Consider the following 15134-nt stretch of genomic DNA (forward strand, 5'->3'; position numbering starts at 1 on the left):
GGGTATAAATACACGGTATTAACGAGTCCAAGGCCCATTATAATATGCACTGTAGATAATAATAATAATAATAATAATATATAGATCTATATAGATCCTCGTCGAATCGTGTGTATAATAATTACGCGAGAACACTGCACAACGTTCCTTCATGTAGGCGCACTGTCTATACAGGTACGGGCGTCATTTACACGGGCATGGCAATTATTATTCTCCAAGACCGCGCGATCCGCCGCCGCCTGTGCGTTTAAGACGTATTATACAGTGTCGCGACGAGTATATAATATATATATATATATATATATTATATATTGTATAAAGTAATGTGGCACGAGCACACCCGAGGAAAAGGTCACGTTTTTGTCGCGCTTAAAGGACGGTGTGTACGATTTTTATTCAACAATTAAATAGTAATAATAATAATAATCATCTCACGTTCTCGGGATCGCTCAATCGCAAGTGTGTGTGGTACCGAAAACAGACAGCGAAAGTGTGAAAACGCACCGAACATGCTCGTTTATAATTATTGTCGTTACGTGTCGTTGATCACCGCACAAGATATTGTTGTTCACTCGTCTATGAGGCGGCGGCGGTATCATTAAGGTTTAAGTTTATATTTCACCAAAGTTTCCCCAATTATTATTTCCGTTCCGTATACCTACCACACGACTGTATAGCAATGGCGACGTATGTATCTATGATATACGATATTCCAGATACCTACTACGCCCTACTTCTATGCGAAGCGACCATAATAATATTATACGACATTACAGCACAGCGAGGTATGATAATATAATATATCACAGAACACTGCGAAAGCTCGGCCAAGGTCCGAACCGCAACAGAGACTCACCCGGATTGTAATTTTTGAAGGACTTCGAAATGATCACACTCGGTTATCTTTTGAATCGATTTAAAAACTTGAGCTGTGTAATATTATAATAAAACCGTATGTTACATTATTAACAATATACTATTTACGCTAATTTCAAAACCGTCAAATGAAATTCAAATTTATAATTTTTGTTCGGGTAGCTTATTATATTTTCCCCGTGCCCCTCTGGTTCGGCTATTTTTCAATTTTTTCGACACGAAAAACAGTAACTTCAAGTGAAATCTGCAGCGGAATCGAACGATCGATTTAACCGATGGGGGTAAGTCATGTGGTGGCATCAATAAAATCCCAGAGTGACGTTACAATGGATTGTGCCCGACCTAAAGTCCTCGCCACTGCAGAATCAGTGCTCGTCGATCACAATTTATTATTATTAAATATCGTAGGTATAATATGCACGGTAATCAGCCGCCAGCGACTCAGCATTAGTCGCTCGATGCAATAGTGCAATACGGCTGCAGTATTATACGTATTTGGTTCACAATTTTTTTTTCTTAATTTTTTCCCAGCCACGCGCACCCGAGTTCGTGATTATAATTCGGTTCGTGTGAAGAAAACAGTCGGCCTCACTCCCGATTGCTGAACTCCATAATAATTATATTATTATTATTATTATTATTATATATTCTTGTATTACAGAACATAGTGACGGTTATTTATTTTCTCGTTTCATTCGCCGCAATGTCCGCGAAGGTCTCTGCGCAGCGACGCACCTGTAGTGCACTGCAGAAGGTTAGGATAGGTTATATAATATAGGTTGCATGTTACTTGCGTCCCGAAAAAACTATTTACAAGATATTCATTGAATTTAATATTACGGGGGCAAATTTGAATTCCAGTAACTCAGACGAGTCACCAATAGTCCCCCTAATCATAAATGCATATTATTGCAGTGACAGTAAAACCAAAAACATTATTTATCCTCTTCACTAATTTATTCCATTGACCCAGTGGTTAGTAAACTTAATTTGTCCTCTTCGGTTGACCCAGCCATCATGACATATGACCGTCGTTGTTCCCATAAAATTTTGTATCATAATGATATCTCATTATGTACAATTATATTCTGTAAAAATGATTCTCTTTCTCTTCTCTCACCAATTATTGATTACAAAGTCCCTTCACGACGTTATAGTTTCAAAATCCCTTTACGTTATAGGTACTCATCATAACACTCAGTACATATACGAGTATATACTGCAGTATATATATATGCTCCATGAACCCCATTCCTTACTGCAGATCAACCCATATAAGTATACCCAATATTATTAAACCACTGTATGGCATTATGAAATTGTAAAATCAGGAAGACGAGCGGTCATATAAAAGGAGGACCTCTTATATAGGTACTCACAAATATAGAATTTTTATTTTGTTTTATTATATTGTTCACAAATATAGGTATTTATGTTTAATTTTTAATGTTTTTTTCTTTACGGACAACGTGTGTATATTTTATATTGGGCTTATATACTATGCATAATGTAATAAACGATGAATAATATTATCGCATATTATTGTGCGGGGAAACCGTTCTCGCTACACTCAGGTATGTGTATACCTATCGCGCGGTCTAAACGCGTTTTGTAATAACGTGTAGCCATTGTAGTATATATTGTTTGTCGGTGACTATATAAGTATAAAATTATATTATAGGAAGAAGAGTATAATATTCATCGTTGTCTTCTCGCATTTCGGGGCATCCACCGCCGCCGCAGCGCGACTTTCGAAACGACGCAGAATTTTTTTCGGTACAAAATATCGTATTGAAATCGACCCGATACTCGAAAAGGGGGGCACCCGTTCCCATATCTCTCTCCGTCTATCCGCAGAGACGCGTCAAACACAATACACCAACTGCGGCAATAATAATCGCGTAAGATGTAGAGCCACAGAATATTTCTCCCACGGGATGCTCAGCCATCTAACAAGTATATAATAGGTATGTATAGTTACGTATAAATTCATAAAAAAAACAACAACACCGTAATAAATAATAACAAATTATAATATATATATATTGTGCATGTAGGTATGTGAATACTGCATATATATATCATATATATGGCTAAAATACGTATATTGTGTATACAGAGCGATTCACCAAGCATGCTCACCCCCTCCCCCATTCTTTGATTTAATAATAAATTAATTCCAGTTCCGATATTTTATTTTTTTTTTTTTTAGTGTACTTAAGGACTATATTTTCAAATACTTAGATTTTTTACACCAGTTGAGGAGACACTATACCTATGGTCGATAGTATTATATTATAGTACTATACTATGTCGATACAAATTATTTTTTCAAATGAGGATCTGAGGATCACCTTATTTTACCATAGGTTTTGAAGCTGGATGATATTCTGGTTAATGATGATGTATCCAAATCGAAATTCGAACATTATAGTACCTATTATATACCTAGTTAATAGCAATCTATAAACATTTAATGTTACGTGAAAATTGTCTGGGTACTTAAAAGTAGTAAATCAAACATTAAATCTATTTTGTTGTTTTGTAAAACCGTTTTTGAGGACTGATTTTTTCAGTATACACGTTCAAAGAACTCAGAATCTAGTCGTTCGAATTTGGTGAATCATCCTGTATATAATGTAATACGCGCGCACGTGTGACAGTCGGGACGAAATTGCCCCGCGAGGTTCACATCGGAACAATGGCCATGCCGTTATATATACTACATAATGTAAGTGCTAGTGTGTGCGTGTGCGTTCGTTTTTTGACGTATTCCGTTGACAAGTGTGTGTGTGTGTGTGTGTGTGTGTGTGTGTGTGTGTGTGTGTGTGTGTGTGTGTTTGTGTAATATAAACCCTCTATACATGTATATTATTATTTATGTGTATTGTGTGTATACGTCTATATGGGTATTGCGGGTATGATATTGCAAGTGCATATTTCGCTTTCCCGCCACACCCGTCGCGCGTGTTCGTGTTTCACAACGAAAGTTTCCCATACGGTTACAGGTTCGTTGCCAACTTGTCGTAGGTATATAAATATAACAATAATTGTATATTATAATAATATCGCGTTGTTCGTGTACATGTGTAGGCATACTACATATAATATAATATACCTACTGCGCGTTTGTACATTGTATTATATGTGTATAGAGAGAGAGATAGATAGGTATAGAAGATGATTGGCACGGCGGTCCGTTATAATTAACATGCTGGTCTCGGCTGTCGCCTATATATTTTATAATATTATACACGGTAGCGAAGAATCCACATTTTTTACCGTATGGTCGTAAAAAACAAACGGACGGACGGACGATGCTCTCTGACCGAATAATGATTGTACTGCACGTCTATCGCAACTACTATGCCGTATACCACGCGTAAATAGTGTGTTTCTGGATTGAGTCATTATTATAATGATTAGTATCGCAGTGAGATTCGTCGGGAAGTCCTTCGCCGAGTATACCACACAGCCGACCACCGTAATGTCGAATGTCGGCGATGTATGGTTCCCGAATGTCGCGTTGTGGAAAATAAATAAGCGCATACAAAATAAAATATACACAATAGCTTAGCGACACTCGCGCGTCCGTGACCGATGGCTTTTGTAATATAAACGTATTTTCATTTTGTTTGAAAACATAACATGCCGTATAGGTATGAGCGTTCCATCATATTATTATGTTACACGCCGCCGGCGTGTGCGTCGTTGTTTTTTTTTGTAAATATTTATTTCCGAGACATTACACGCGCCCAGTCGCCAAATGGCGAATTAACGGTTCGGAAAAATTTTGTACGTACTCGACTGCAGCGGAGAGACGGAGAGAGAGACGCACGCCGGGTGGAGGAGAGAAGACCACAAGGGTTACCATTTATAGAACGAGCGAGTGTAGGACGACGACGACGACGACGACGATCGGCGTGGGACGAATTACAGCACATCGCATATATACACGTAAACAGTATATTATAATATTATGTATACGCCGCTATAGTGGGCCGGACGACGGTGGAATCGTACGGCGGTCGGGCGTCGGACATTTCTCGAATGCATAATGCATTTTTACGCGGTCGTTTTTTCGGAAAACCTGCGACGACGACACGATATTATATTATTATATCCTACGATACACCGGGCATTGTTCGATTGTTGTCGGACGGCGTCGTCCGGTCAGCGAGCGCGTTTTTGAATCGAACGCGACCACCGCCGGACGACAGAGTCGTAAAAACCGTTGTCACGACGATAATAATATTTTAAATAACAATATTATAACTTCGTGCGCGCATACCGAATACCGAAAACCGTGTACAAGGGTATACGTCTATATGGTCTATATTGTACTTTATGCCTATACCTATATTATATGTTTGTATTCCGAGATATTTCGATTCGCGCAATATTATTATTGTAATTATTATTGGGCAGCGTGTTCTGTATGCACTGTTCAACCACACATCGGGTCTTTGATGGCGCCAGGCAGGTTTGTTTTTTGCCGCGGTCAATAATGTCTTACATATTATGATATTTTAAATATGCCGTTATTATATTAATATGTAATATAGGCGCGTTTCGTACGGAATCGAAACCCGTAGCTGTCGCCCACCCGTGTAGCGTCAATCGTTGGATTATTATATGGTATATTAACGCGCGTCCTCATCATACTTGATCCTACGCGATTTTCCGCAGCCGGGTGAACGCACTCGCGATGCCAAAACACACATCATTGTACAACACGATGATAATATAATAATAATCCCAATACGGCATTGCAGGCGCCTGCGCCCGGACTTGATTATTATTGTAAAATATCGTACACGTCGGGTGACAATCGGGACGATGTTTACACCGCACGACGTGCAGACATCGATTTCGATTACATCCGGAAAACGATTATCCGCAGTCGCGATCCATCCCATAATAGGCGGTGGTCGGGGACTTAAACGAACGGAAACGCGTCGCGTTATTAATGCTATTGATGCGATTTGATTTGACTCTCCGCTGTGCAGAAAACTACATTGAACCTTGAATTCGGAAATCTCGCGCGTGGGCTGTTCCAAAATAATATGTCAATGTCGGGAAACCGACGTGTTATACGAGGTTTTGCAACTTCCCGGACAGAATAGAATAATGACAAAATGCCGTAATAAATATTTTTAGACTGTTTTCAGTCGTCGTGGGCTGTTGTAACTTGTAACCATACGCGCCATCGTATATTATTATAATATTATTACACCCATATAATAAATGGTCGTAAAAGCCCTCCTCGGTTTGCGGCAATGACGTGCACGCAAGCGTGCAGTACTCTGTCTGATCGAAAACGATTCGACAAATCTCTTACGAATAATTTTTTCCTGCTATTACGTCATTTGTCAGCGCACCTCACACGCAAAACAGGTAAACCACAAAGTATTTTTCGAAAATAATATAATTCTAAATGTGCCTACAGTACATTATAGTTTATAACATATTGTGCATTGTGCATATATATGTATGTATGGTAACTATTAACTCATAACTTATAACTCAACGTACGTAGGTAGGTAGATACGTGTTATAACGTTGATTTAACTAACTCAATATATTTCATTAATTTGCCCACCGTTGCCATACAGAAGATCAGAACTCAACTAGACAGTACCTACCTGCTATTGCCCTTAAAAATTCGTAAAGTCAATCCATAAGACAAAATAATATTATTATACTCAAGACACTCAGCATAATAGCAACACGACAATACATCGAGACACTAGACCGGATACTATTAGTCCGCGATTCCTATTCCACCATACACGTGGATATGGTATACATGAGCACTCCCTGCTTATATCATAATATAGCATAATTATATAGTCGAATGGCGCTCAGTGTACTGATAATTAATAGTCCGGCCAGCGTCTCAATAATATAATACAATAATATCTTAAATAAATAATAAGGTGAAAGAAACTTCATCCAACCCCGGCACAACCCCCATACAGCGACGCATGAGTATACTATTCAGTTATAAAAGACAAGTGGTGTTGTGGTACGATAATCGAGACACGATCGATCAAACGACCACTATATAGATGGTAATTAATATGGTACCGGGTGAGCATATTATTGTGAGTGTGAATAGTGTAATAGTGGCTGTCAGTGTGTGAAGTTAATGCGTCAGTGTCATTATTGTATTACAAATGTAATGTAACGTATCTTATTCTGAAAACGACTGTTTATTTTCATAAAACAATCGTGCAATATTTAAACTTAAGGGTTTTTACGAAGACCATTGAGACGATTGAAAAATATCATTCGGAATTTGAAAACATTTAAAAACCTATTATAGGTATATTACATTTATATATTACTCGGCAGTTATTTTTTGGTCTATAATTTTTATGAAACGACACCGTGAAAAATATTTTAACTTAACGATATAAATCCAGAATTTACGATCTTCTTATGTATAGGCACTAATTTAATCCTAAATTTCATTGGGACCACGTGTGATTGATCAACTTCCGAGCGATAAATATATATTATATTATATGCACGCATCGTATATAATACGAGATACCTAGTTTGGTTTAATCCGAGGAACAATTTCTAAAAAATAAAAACTGGTTTGCAGCGTGACTCGCGACAGTTGTTTTACATAATATCGATAACTACCTATGCCGACGTTTTCGAACGCATGGATATATATTTACCACGCGTGTAAGAGGTTTCTAAAGTAAAAATGTCCTAGTGAAGTATGTATATAAATATGAATATTTAGAGTATCTATGATTAAAAGTCAGCAGATTTGGAATATTGTACGGTTATTGTACTGCAATTTTGAATGGAGAAAGTACAATAAGTTGCAGTCGAGTTACAAACAAAAGCACGTGGAATGTAAAAGTATTATTAATATATTATTATTGTAAGAGTTTTTCGTTGCACGCGTTCGATTAAAAACAAACGACGCTAAGAAGACGAATATCTTGAAAAGCTCCTCAAAGGGACGCTGTACCTAGTTGGAAATCAAAAACTAGTCACCGAGCAGGAGCAAATATAACGCAATTTTCGAGAAAATCGAATAAAGTCATTCTGCGGGCCCGCGGCGACGACGGACGGCAAAATATCATCGCAATGGTTTTCACCGACAGCGCTCGTTCGTCAAATCCCGAGCGGAAGAGAAAGTCGAAAGCTATAATATTATATACGTACTCGGCGATACGCATTCGTATTCTATATAAATTATAAACACATAATAATATACATGTGTGTGTATGTGTGTGTGTCTGTCTATAAACAATAATAATTTGTTGGACGCGACGATAAATTCCAGTGTAGGGTAAACGGGACGACTGTCTAGCATGATTTGAGTCCTGCAACTTAAGTACAAACTTAAAGACCAGACGTATTTTAAATATTTGGATTTTCTATTAAGTTTACGTACGGACTCAAGGCGATAAAAAATTCAATTTTTTATGCATCTACATCTGAACGTTTCTGAGGTATTAAACTTTATGTGCGTTATGTCTTATGTGTATACTTTATAACTTTTTTGGGAATAACAACATCGATGTTGAAACCAAAAAACCAGGTTCTCATTTGAAAAAAAGAAGTTCGCATAGCCACACCACGACACCCCTAATGAAATATACAAGAAACTTATAGTATTTAAAAATATAGGTTTATAAAAATCACAATTTGAAAAAGTGCGCTTATTAAAGAATAAAACGGGAGCGAGCACATGATTGACGAATCAACTAGCAGTACCTGTACATATACGAAAGCGCTTGTTTTGTGTTGGAGGGCAATAATCGTCGGGGGAAAATACAATTAATATTTTTCCGAACGTTGAACATTTTATAATAATAATAAAAACGTCTCGTTATTATAATATACGAACAGGATGACTCGCAGTTTTGCCGGACGAATTTCCCGACTCTACACGCGTATATATACACAGCTGATTATTATTCACGACAGATTCCGCGCGTGTAATTCGGTTTTCCGACCTCTTCCCTTATCCAAACACACCGCAACTACAACACATGTGTCGTGTTCGCAGGACGTGCGTGAACCACGCGTTTTTTACCCACGGCAACCTTGACTCGATTAGCACACGGTTTTTTTTCCCCATTCGCATCTTGTTTGCGTTCTTAACAAGACCATCAGTTATTCTTTTTTACTCGATACGTATTTTGTACACACTCTTTCTTTCCACACGCACACACTATCGGTTTTTTTTTTCATTCCTTCCGCCGCGTATTGCTTTTTAAACGCTCCGTCAGTCTACACGCGCGTTTGTGAAAAGGACAGGTCTGGTAATGAGACTTCGACGACGATGTATACTATATCAAAGCCGCATTATTGTTATACGCGCACGTCCATAATGTGAACTCATGTAGGTACTTAAAGTGGCAGCATTCGCGGTTTGCCCTTTGTTCCGGTGGTACGATGACCACACGCGACAACAATGTCAAAAATCATAATATCTTTTTTCGGCACGTGAACTGTACAGTATAATATGACTAGTTAGAATATTATAATGACTTGTAATAAACGGTAAAAGATTAAATACTGCCTATACCTGAATACGTCGTCACCGCGAAAAACGCCACCGATAGCTGACAGGTCTGCGGGTTATAAATTATAATATTATACATATTAATACATGGAAAGGTAGGAAAGTTAAAGAATTGACTTAAGTGAACACAAGATGATTAAGTTAGAAGTTAATAGTTAACAAATAATAAATTTAATTCACTTAACTTAAAGATAATGCATGGAAAAAAATATTAACTTGAATCAATTTAAAAATCTACTATACTTTAAATAGCACATAGATCACCAAAAAAATTGTTGTAGGTACCTATACAATTATGTAAAATTTTATTTTATCAAGAAACATAATAGAAAACTAAATAATAATTATAATTCTTACATTATTAAATTTAATTATTATACCTATTACTTCTATTTAAAACTGTACCTCATACGTAAACCTATATTATACCTAGCTATTAGTGTATACGATCATATTATTAAAACCAAAAATGTCAACAACAAAAATTTTAGTTTGTTGGATTATTTTTAAACCAACTGAAAAAAGAAGAGTTATTTCAACTTGAAATTAGTTAATGTCTTAAGTTAATTAGATAATTAAATAACTATATATATAGTTAAGTTCAAAAGTTAAAAAAAAAATAATTTTTTTCCAACTTACATGTGCATATATATGTGGACGCATGTGGTATTGCCTAGGATACGTCGTCTGATTGTACAGTGAGTAAATAATATAATATATAGGTACCTACGTAATAATAATATAATACACCATACACAAGTTGCACCAGACGACGTTTTATCATCCACTGCTCTGAATAATAATTAATCGCGTTCGTGCGCAATACGGTACGCCATACAATATTGCCTTACGTACATAAATTATATTATATCCGTACGTATACAAATGCACAATATATTATATTATATTATAAGCAGCGATTGTTTTCGGGGTTCTGTGAGCAAGTGTGGGAACGGAGGACATGTCGCGTTCACGGCGCACGTATCGTGGCCAAGCAACGTCATGTGCACAGCGCAACATACCTATATATACTGTGTGTATGGGTACGCCTAGCAATGGGTAGGTAAAAGTACGTGATTTGGGACCCGAGGAGCGACTGTGATCGGAATAATATCGAACCGGAAAGTTTACCGTAATGCAATGCCCATCATGATACCGCTGCGGCAGATACTCCCGAGTTAGGTATACAATAATGTATTAATACGTGTGTATACCTATACAGCTGGACGGGCTGTGAATTTCAAAACTAAAACGTTTATTTTAAATGTTCTTATATAGGTATCTATGGTATATATGCTGCACAGTCCATGACTATACCGCGGAATAGCTGCTTTCTACAAATACGAGCGTATATCGCGTCCGCAAACGATTCGAATTACTTCTGTTTTCTACATGATTATAATACTTTATACTGCACGCCGCGATAACCACCGATGCCAAAATAATAATGTTGTTTGTCTTACACCAATACACCGACGCCCGGATCGATGAAATCGATCGGAATGCATTTATTGTATACCTATCACTATTAAATATTATAGGTACCATTAGACGGCTACCTATACGTTTGACGAACGGATACGAAAACGTGAAGACCGAAGGACGTCTAGTCACTTAGTTGACTGCACACGAATATCGTCGTCTGATATTATTATCGAAAACGATGGCACTTTTAATAGAGCGAAGGGGGGCACGGCATTAGACAATTATTTATGTTATACCGGCGACTTTTTTTTTACACGTCAAAAACCATAAAAACAATTTCAATCCGACCTCATTGCCATTATTTTCTATGTAATTATGTTTGGCCAATTACTTTACTGTACAGTGCTTGTATACATGCACGTACTTGCCGTTGAACTATACACAACCAGTCTCGGTATAGTAATAATAATAGTGATAACTAATAATCAATGCCGATCACTTGACGTTGTACTTGAAAGTAGCTCAATAATCGACTAGCCGCGACCAGCGTGTCCAACTCAATGTTTTTGGTTACCTTGATGCGTTTTATACAGTTTATTGAATAATTTAGTTTGAACAAATAGGTGGAGTAGTCGTAAGAAGCAGTACACAGTAAACTCTAATCATCAATAACATCTCCGCGTGCGTATTATTTCGAGTAGTATGATTGTTGGTTATGTTTATTAAATAATACTATACAGTGTTCACAAGTAATTCATAATATGATTTAATCAAAACTCAAACATACAAATTATTAGTAATGGTGTAGGAAAAATTTGTTTCATGAATATATTCAACATTACCATTATTACTTAATGTTGGTCCGTACCTTTAAACATGTGAATAACGTGATTATATCTCTTTCGGTCTTAAAATATTTATTAACATTTTATAAATTTAATAATTAAAATAAATTAATGTATATTATATAATTTATATTTATAGTCTGGAAATAATAATCAATTTTTAAAGAACCCAACTATATTAATATAACCTTGTAAAATTACATTTAGATGTAAGTATTATGTACAATTCTCAGGTTTAAAAAAATGTAACGATTAATTAACTTTTAGAGACGATAATAGTGAGAATTAGTGTTCATAAAAGTGTGTGTGTACAATATACATATAGGTAATTTATTACGGTGTTCAAAAACACGTTTTACTCGCCCCTTATTATAGTGGTTTTATGCCACTTGTGAAAACACTTCGGTTCGATTCGATCAACAGGTGTGTATAAACAATATTCAGACAAATCATTGTCGTTTTAATTTATTTCCAACAAATCAAAGTTCGGTAGATAAAATAGATTGTTTAAAGTATTTATTATGAACGGTACACTGCAAGTCTATGCATCTGGCCTAGAATACGATTGAACTCGGATAGCCAGACGGGTGTCACGATATAATATTTTGATGATTGTATGTAAAAAAAAAACGATTAGGTCCGCCTTAATTGCGTTTTAAACGCTGTTTTGTTATAATCGAATTGAATGTCTAATAGTATGCGAAATGTTTTGATCGGAAGACAAAACGCACGCCGCGATGTGCACTACGGGAGATCATTGTGCCTAGGCTTTGATATAATAAATCCCCAGCAACGTTGAGGTACAGGTTCGAGTTCAACACGAGACGCGCCGAGTTGTCCGGGAAATAATAAAATCTAACGAAAAAATGTTCAATATTAAAATACATGGCAAGACCATGTTTGTTTATTTATTTATTAATTGTTTGTTTTTGTGTTTTTGGAAAGCCGCCTTATAGTTATTGTGTAAACCTAACTGCGGTGCGGCTGTCGTTATATTATTTTTATGTTATGTATAGGTGTATACACACTGTACGGTCAATAAAAGTAAGAATACGACTATACGAGCCTTGAGGCGTTGATTAAGTTATATACTCAACAACTGTATAGTAACACTGCAGTTACGTTCACTATGCGAGAGTAATCGAAAAAAATAAAACCACTGGTTTTCTACGAGTTATAATATAAAAGTATAAAAACTTAAACCGACAAATTACACAGTACCTTATTAATTGCATCATAAATATTATTTTACATTGAAAACATTTAAACAGTTAATCTCCCCAGATTTACCTAATCTGATAACAAATATTGATTTATTTAATGTGGGACTATCACTTTTTCCATTTGATTTACGGAGTATGAAGTATAAAGTAACTAAACACTATTTAATCTAGTTTTATGTAATACTGCTCAAACGGATTCTATTTTATTTTTTTATCTTTTATATTATGTGGAACCCAGGAAACAGCAGACCGTGCAGCGTGTGAAGATTTATGTATTACATTTAAAAACTTTGTAATCGCTGCAACAATGTTATTTTAATAAAAAAGTAATCACATAACCTAATACTGATGGAAATTAGAAATCTGTTGAAAAAATTAGTTCCCACAGTAAACAATTAATAATTTTCAACCCTCGTAATACTGCGGAGCTATTAATAATAATTAAGTGATTGCTAAAACCCGATTTAGACAGAAATTAATTTAAATAGAATTTAATACTCTACCCTCGTATGTATTGTGTGTACTCATATGGGATATTTCGAATAGATGCATGGAATATTTTTGAAAATGAATTCAATTTCCTTGATGAAATGAAGACTGCGTTAGTAATTACTACATTAGTACTGAAAGAAACTGCGCAAGATACTGATAAATCATCATGTGCAACTAAGATGAAAAAATTAAAAACTTTCTTGTGCATTTCAATCTTACAACACAAATATCACCCAGAGAGAGCTCATCATCCCTTCACCCCTATGGTTCTACAACGTCTACGACTATAAATAACAGTGTTATTGTAAGACGATTAAGTATTTATAGGAGGTATGCGGACTTACCGAGCGGATTGTTAACGTTGTGAAATCCGTTGGACTGTGTGCTAGGTATATATATAGCCGAATTCCAAGTATGTATTTCTACTTAGGGGCGCTTTGGCACGGTTTTTCGCCTCAAAAAATTTTACTATTAACGAACGCGAAAAAAAAATTTAAAAGCGCAGTATTGTAACAATATTGTGTAAAACGCACGACGGAAAAAATATCTTTACTCGATTTTATGGTAGAAAAGCGATCGCTCACGTGGGTAAAAAAAACGCAGACGGCGAATACGACGGCTACGGCGGCGTTCGGCGGCGGCGGCGACGACGACCGGAGAGAGTTGCGAACGCGACTGCACGGGATGGCACGACCACCACTTCTGAATTCTGATCGGCGGCGGCGGCCAGTGTAATACACTCTTACACAACTTTCCTACGTAGCGCCATCAGCTGCTGCTGCGGCGGCGGCGACGTGCCCACCACCACCACCGTCGCCACTGACTGGTCTCGTCACCACTGCCTCCCCCCCACACCGACCCCCCCGTTGAATCGACGACGACAATCTCTTAAATAAATAGCTTCGTTCGCGTATTACGATAATAATAATAATAATAATAATATTATTATTATATTATACGACCTAAGCGCGTTGTACGTAGTTTTTTTTTCGCATCTGTTGTCACGCGAGCGCGAGTTTGGTTGTCTACTCGGAACGCCGGAATTAGCGGGCGAAAAAAAAAAATGATAATAACACGACTCGTCTTTGAACAAAGTAATAATATTGTACCGATGCATTGTGGGCACGGCTAGGTGATAGATCAGAGGCACGTTTTCTTAAACCAATGAAATAGCTTACTTCATATTGGCAGTGTCAATATTATAATAATTATTTTAGTCTATAGATCAACATAATTTTGTTCAAACACTTCAAACGGATTACGGAATTAAATTTTTATTTTTTTTTTAAATCTATACAAAGTTTAATACACTTATAATATTTCAGTTGAAATGTATCGTTTTTATTTTTCATTATGGTCGCTGGTAGATTTTCATAGTGCATGTAAAAAGTGGAAATAATAGTATAGCTACCGTTATTTAAAAAAAAGAGATATTCCAACTGTTCGGCATTATTTCACAAATATCACCGATTTCCCTATCGTTTGCATAGTACACAGTGTATATTTATATATTATTATGATCATTATTATTGTTGCGTTCTCACGGTCGAAATTTAACAATAAATTGCTTTTTCCATCCGACACTTGTTTGAACGAGTTATAAAACAATTATTATGCGCATAGTGTAGAATTTCGGCAACAACAAGTAGGTAACTGAAAGAAATTCGTACGATATTGGTTTCACAACAATCCAATCATATTATTACCAAGGAA

The 15134-nt window shown here is 36.4% G+C and overlaps 1 protein-coding gene across 2 annotated transcripts in view; it reads right to left on the reverse strand.

Annotated features, from left to right (window-relative positions):
* The window catches only part of LOC111039407, a 95972-nt gene extending 81838 nt beyond the window's left edge, over positions 1-14134 (reverse strand). Inside the window, exon 1 of one of the 2 annotated variants that reach the window (XM_022322925.1) lies at positions 13766-14133. The gene's annotated coding sequence lies outside the window, so the exon portion shown is untranslated. Of the gene's footprint in view, positions 1-13765 lie in introns of both variants that reach the window. The other variant, XM_022322923.1, reaches the window with a different exon arrangement.
* Between the last annotated feature and the right edge of the window lie 1000 nt (positions 14135-15134).

This window comes from Myzus persicae, unplaced genomic scaffold, assembly GCF_001856785.1.
Source record: "Myzus persicae strain clone G006 unplaced genomic scaffold, MPER_G0061.0, whole genome shotgun sequence".
Classification (NCBI taxonomy): Eukaryota; Metazoa; Arthropoda; class Insecta; order Hemiptera; family Aphididae; genus Myzus; species Myzus persicae.